We start from the raw sequence: 6,564 nt of genomic DNA, 5'->3' as shown, positions 1-6,564 counted from the left end.
GGAGAAGGAAAACATATGAAAAGGAGACTGCAAATATTTTCTTCCCCTGCTGGGCACAAAATATCTCCTTCATTCTTGCTCATCTCAGCATATTTATGCAACAGACAGATTAATAAATTAAATAGTAGCTCCCTAATCTCCAATCCATCCCCAGCATGGATAGGATTAATTTTAGAATTAGAATTAAAAGAAAAACCTCTAATGAGGATGCAGAAGTTTATCATCCATATAGCAAATATCGACCAAATCATGTCAAGTTAAATCTGATGGTTTTATTGGAGGACCTGATTTGACCCAGAACTCATTGCCAGATACCCTGTTATGTCTCTAGGGAATCAATGCTTTGGGTGGCCAGGAAGGTCCACTGGCCTGGAAAGTCAGGGTGCTGGAGCAATGCTGGGTGTCTTCCCAGAACACTCTGCACAAGCCTGGGGCCAGAGTTTGAAAAAAGAAATTCAATAAAAGGAAGCCAAGTCTCACCTCTCCTGCACCTTGAATTTCAGAACCTACATTTTATGTGTCAAAGTTTCAGATTACAAGCGCCTTGCTGTCAGACTTTGGCATCTGACACAACATGTCTACTGGGCATGTTTTTCAGACTCCAGAAACTCACTGGGCAAATGAAGAATAATTTGTTTAACCATCCACACTACTCCTTTGATGCGGGTATAATGAAAATGTCAATTTCACAATAGAGAAAATGGAGGAATGGAAAAAATATCACCTACCTAAGGTGAGGAAACCAGCATCACAGACAATGCTAGAATGCAGATCCTCTAATTACTGGACTGTGTTCTTCTAATTGCCAAATAAACCCACAACCCTAGCACTGGAATGATTATACCATCATCACCATCCTGTTTAATCAACAGTCCAGTAATAGAGCAATGACTGGGAGAAAATACACTTTGGTTTTGTAAAATTATCTCAAGGTTTGACAAGTCCTCACACAGAGGCCCGTAACAAGTTCAAACCACTCTTAAAACTAAAATCTGAAACAAGCTTCTGAAAAGGAATCTGTGTCACTTTCTGAAATGAACTGTTCATTTACATTCCTTTAATGATCTGACTGTATTGAACTGAACGCACTGAGCAACCCATGCAAGAAAGCTCATTTACACTTCCAACTTTGTTTTTCCAAGGGAGCTGTATTATTTACCTCCTCATTTCCTTTGGAGCATTTACAACAGGAGCTATAAGCTAAATGTTTCGAGCAATACATAGAAGATGAAAGGTGACCAAATATATTCAAGCGGGTAATAAACAGAGAGCATTTGTAGGTGAAAACAACCAGCTTGGCATGAGAGAGAGGGAGAGAGGAATAGAGGGAGAGAGGGGGAGGGGGACAAAGAGAGAGAAAAAGAGAGAGAGAGAGAGAGAGGGAGATAATGCAGTGGGTTTAATAGGAGGCTTTTAACGTTTCCTGTTCTGGATTGGCTGGCTTATTAATGATTTAAGCACAAATTGAATTAACCAAATATTGAACATATGTTCTTTTAAACTCTCTTAAATCTACCAGAGCCTTGCACGAGAGAGCTATGCGGCCATGCTGTTCAAGAGGGGGGAGGATGACAAGGGGGTATTGAGGGTGACTGGGTAAGTAAAACATAACCTGAAGGTGGTCAATTTAATGCTGTGTTAGTGGCCTGAACTTTCAGTTCCCAAAGGGAAAGGATGATTAATGCCACTACCAAATGTATACCCATACCTGACCCTGATCTCATCAAATCCTGCTGCCACCATCTGCTGTTTTTAATTCCTCTGCAATATTTGTATTTGCTACCTCCCTCCTACAAAGAGAGGGAGAAAAAAAAAAATGTTCCCTGCTTATGAATGGTGTGATCTGGTTGTACTGGCTGAACGCTGGCCAGGAGGCATCTGTTGCTTACAGTCCTGACAGCATCTGCTACTATTTCTCACTTTTCCCAGCATGCTGTGAGATATGGTTTCTCCCAAAGGTGGCCTTTGTATGCACCATTGTCAATTCCATCATTGTCTGCCACAGCCTGTTCCCACGATGCAATGGTAGTTATTACCATGCTGCAAAACCTTTTCTTGCAGGCTATCTGTAATCTAAGATATTGTGTGATTGAGTTATGCAGTTAACCCTTCTTCTATGCATCAAACCACTAAAATAAAAAGAAACAGGCTGGACCATTTTTGGTACGAAAAGCTTCAGAGCTTGCAATGGATGGGAAAATGAAGCAGATTTTTTGTTGTTGTTGTTGGGGTTTTTTTGGTGGTGTTTTGTTGGGTTTTTTTGTTGTTGTTGTTTTGGTTTAGGTTTGGGGTTTTGGTTGTTTTTTTTTTTTCTTTTAAAGTAGTGACAGTTTGGCATTAAGTCAAGGTTTAAAAACAAACAAAGATACAAAAAGCAAAAAATGTCCCAACTAGCAGTTTTAATTCCTTTAAAAATACCATAAAGGATGCATTGTTTTTTCTCCTGATTCCTGATACGGCTATTAAGCATTGTAACCAAATGTGTGTGAATGCTATTATTTATGTGTCTGATCTTTAAATACCCTCTGCTAGTGGGATACAGACTGAGACTTCTGATGGACATAGGCGTCCCAAGCTGTCATCTTGCCTTGTCCTTCTGTCAAACAGTTAGTGTCAAGCACTTCTCCTGGGAACTTTTAGAGTATGAGACTGGAAGCACAGAATGGTCCCGTCTCCAGAGAGCCACTTTTAACTCACGACAATATCCTTGGTGTCAGCTCAGAATAGCCCACTATGGGGCAAGGAGAAAGAAAGCGCAACAGATGTTACTAGTAAAACCATGTTTACAATTCAGTAAAATTATTGCCCTTGTGTACCTTCTGACCAAAACCCACTTAAAAGACAGCCAGGTTCCTAGTGGTTGGATTTTTTAAGTCAATTCTGTTCACATAAATCTTCATGTAGAGACCCAGTGCTATTAAAAGAGACATCACACCTCTCATATGTATGTGCCTCTCCCATTCCCCCCGAATCATCTATAACACTGTGGACTTTCAACTCATATAGTTATCACTTACATCTGTATTTATGACAATTTCTCTACCCACATAAGCATTGTAAATATTTCTCCCTATAGTATGAAGATCACAAGTGATATTTTATCTCCTCAAATGTATTCATGCATCTCTTATCCTCTTTTTTTCCTCTTCAATTTTTCATTAATTTGGAGCTACTGACTACACATAAAATCATACTTAATCCCTTCAGAGGTACTTTTAAAATTTCACAGTAGTTAAAGTAACCAAGGTGGCTGACTCTGGAAGTAGTACTGACAATTAGCTAAATTTTTAAATCCATTTTAGTGCTGACCAAAATACTGGAGAGAGGGAGGGAAAACAACCAACTATGGAATTTGTGAAGAAGGCTTTTAAAACTAAGCCCCCCACTCCCCAAATTATCATCTCTCCTTCCGCCTAGTCTCAAGGAACTGTCAGGCAGTGCAATACAACACATGGTGACAAAACAAATATCAGAGAAGCATTTACAAGACTGCATTTGGCTACTGTTTATCTTAGTCTCATTTGTATTATATTTTGCATCATCTCTATAACATGGAAAAATACGGAGGTAATGAAAAAATTATAGCATTTAATATCTCTGTGATTCCTATTTTAAATGGGGACTCGTGCCATTTTAACAGTGTTTTTACACTGCCAGCTCAAATAAGGCTAAGTGCAGTAACAGCAGGGAAGGAACATGAACAAGTACTGTACAGACATATTACTCTCTTTAGCACCAGATCACCTTGCCTTCACACATTTGCAAGTTACTTAATGTCTATTTTCAGTTTTACCGTAAATTTAAATGAGGACTTCTGATTGAAAACTGGTTTGTGTTCTCTCTGAGCACATAACAAGTTTAGGGAGAATAAGGACACTTCACAGGCTAAGCCAGGTATGATACTAGACAACAGATCTACTGAGTTGCTGCTGGTTAAGACCATTTAAAATACATTGCTGAATCCATGATCAAGGTCCTCTCTGCAGTCTGAAATCCTTTTTCCACAGGCAACAGATAGCAGAAAAACATGTTTGGGCAACTCACTTGCAGCTTTTCTACCACTAAAATGAGATGAGCCTGGGGAAGCACAGACTATCTAGAGCTGGACCCTGGACCTGGACATAGTATCTAGTCTCCACAGTGGCTACAAAATCTGAGCAATGGAGAAATTCACTAGTTCTTTTTAAAAATAGAGGATGAAAAATTGTGCATGTGAAGGAATTCACATGAACAAACTGTGTATGATTCAATTTTATAAAACCTGATATCCATAGTCAGAAAGCAATAAAATTATCTTAGCAGGCAGAAAACACGACTTGTGACATTGAGCAGCGTTATAACATACAAATGCTCTGAATGATAGATTTGAAGCTACAGATTCTTCCCAGGTTAGCTGTGAGAGCTAAGTTGCTGAAAACCTACCACCCACCATTCCTGACTCTGTAGTTTCCTGAGGCACCACTGCATCCTTTGCTACTGCCATTAAGATACGGGATCCTTTACTGACAGCTTTTTTTTTGCAGAAGGACCTGTGTGTTTATTATTTCCTGTAACAGGGTGAATCAAGCTGAGACCTGCCATGAAGGGCACTATGACCTTGTCGAGATCTTCAGTAAAACACAGCAAACTCCAGATGAGATGCAAGGAGGCACATAAGTGCTGCTTTCAACAGAAAGAGATTTGTACCTTATTGGCACAATACGGCTTCAACGAGTCTCACTGGGTATTTTTTCCAGCTTCAGGCCAACCATACAGACTCAGAAGCTTTTAATTTTCACCGTTCTCTGCTGGCGGCCTGGCTGGAGCCAGCACATGGCTCCTGTGAGAGGTGCCAGCCAGGGGCACAAGCCCCACCTGAACCAGCGTCAGTCAGGCTGCCAGCAGCTGCCCTGAGTGAAGAGCAGCACTGGCACATTTACAGAAACGCCTGTGTATAAATGTTTTCGTGTGTCAGGAAATACTGCGGCAGTGATTTTCTTTTTTCCCTGTTGTTCCAGCAGCAGGAACAAGTATGGACAAAATTCCTTTTAGGATGGGTGTGCAGGGTATTTAGGTGAGGAGCTGTTGCCTCTCCCCCTCCCTGCAGCATTACTGCCAGCAGATCCGTTTGCAAACTAGGAAAGGGCCCCTGCTGTGTGCAGGCAGGTTTGGATGGCAAGCGAGCGCTGCTGGCTGCCCCTGCTCACCCACCCTCTGTTTGGCGTGGGTTTAGCCAAGCGGCTCCAGCTCCCGCCCCGCGAAACAGAGCTGGAAATACAGCGCAGTAGCAGCAGGAGAGGCCTGTCCTGGATCGGGAAGGGGTCACAAGGGGAGCAGATCACGGCTGATCGCGCCATCGGCAGCGGCCGCCAAGGCGCTCGCCTCAGATCTCCGGGCCACGCGTGACCTCCTTCCCATCGCCCATGTGGCAGCAGCCAGCGGCCTCCGCCCGCCACTGCAGCCGCGCCCAGCAGCGGGGCCGGCTGCGATCCTTCCTCCAGCCTCCTCTGGCCTTTCCCGGCCTTCTCTGGCCTCTCGCCGGCCTTCCTACCCCGGCAACAGCGGGGCGGCAGCCAATGGGGCCGTGGCGGGTCAGGGCGGCACGGTGGGGCCGCGGCGGTGGCGGCGGCGCGGGCCTTTGTGCGGGGTGGCAGGTGACCACGGCGGGGTAACAAAGCGGGGTCAGGGCGGGAGCCGGGTCCCTTTTCTCAGGCCCATGTTCTCCACTCCTCACAATCTGTCTGAATTTAACTTGCCATTGAGGGCCCTGGCTGTAGAAAACAGCTTTATGTCGACTAATCCAGGCAGAAGTAAGGGTAGACACAGAGACAGGTTTGAAGGCGGGGACGTGGCTATTCTGCTGCCTCTTTTTTTTTTCTTTTTTTTTTTTAAACTCCCCCTCCCTTCCCGATTGCCTCCAGTGAAAAGTTTTCTGAACCAAAAAACAAAAAAATGGTGACAAGATTAATCAGCCCGTGGAGCTGAAACACATGCTTGACTTAAACAACCTCTTTGCTGTTATTAACAACTGCTCCAGCATTTCTCTTGTTATGCTAATGGTACAGATTAGAGTAAAATCTATTCCTTCTTTGCTGAACAGGCCAATTGATAGAGGCTGATCTATTTTCTTCCCCGTTTTAATTCTTTTTTTTCGCCAGGCACAAGTGTTTGCAGTAGAAAGAACAACAGAACATTAAAAAAAACCCTAAAAAACAAAACTGCACACAAGAGTGACTAGACCTCACATTTGCTGAAATCATTAATAAATACAAATCTATATCATTCTCCACTACAGCCTGGAAGTAATTTCTGATATTGGAAATATGTCTGTTGTAAGATACTGACCATAAAAGACAGAAAATTCAATATTGTGTCTGATGTCCTGCCTTTAACTCATTCATTTTTTTAACTTGCAGACAAGTGCCTGCTAAAGGAGATGGCTTTGATTAGTTTTAATACCTTCCTTGGATGTAATATGAAGGAGAAGGGAGTGTTGCTGGCTAGTCCTGGAGAGGGCAGCTTGACTCAACACCACACCACGTGCTGGAGCATCATTTGGATGGAAGGAGACAGTCCTGTTGCCAC

This window comes from Passer domesticus, chromosome 3 (genome assembly GCF_036417665.1).
Source record: "Passer domesticus isolate bPasDom1 chromosome 3, bPasDom1.hap1, whole genome shotgun sequence".
Taxonomy (NCBI): domain Eukaryota; kingdom Metazoa; phylum Chordata; class Aves; order Passeriformes; family Passeridae; genus Passer; species Passer domesticus.
This window is presented reverse-complemented; position numbering follows the sequence as displayed.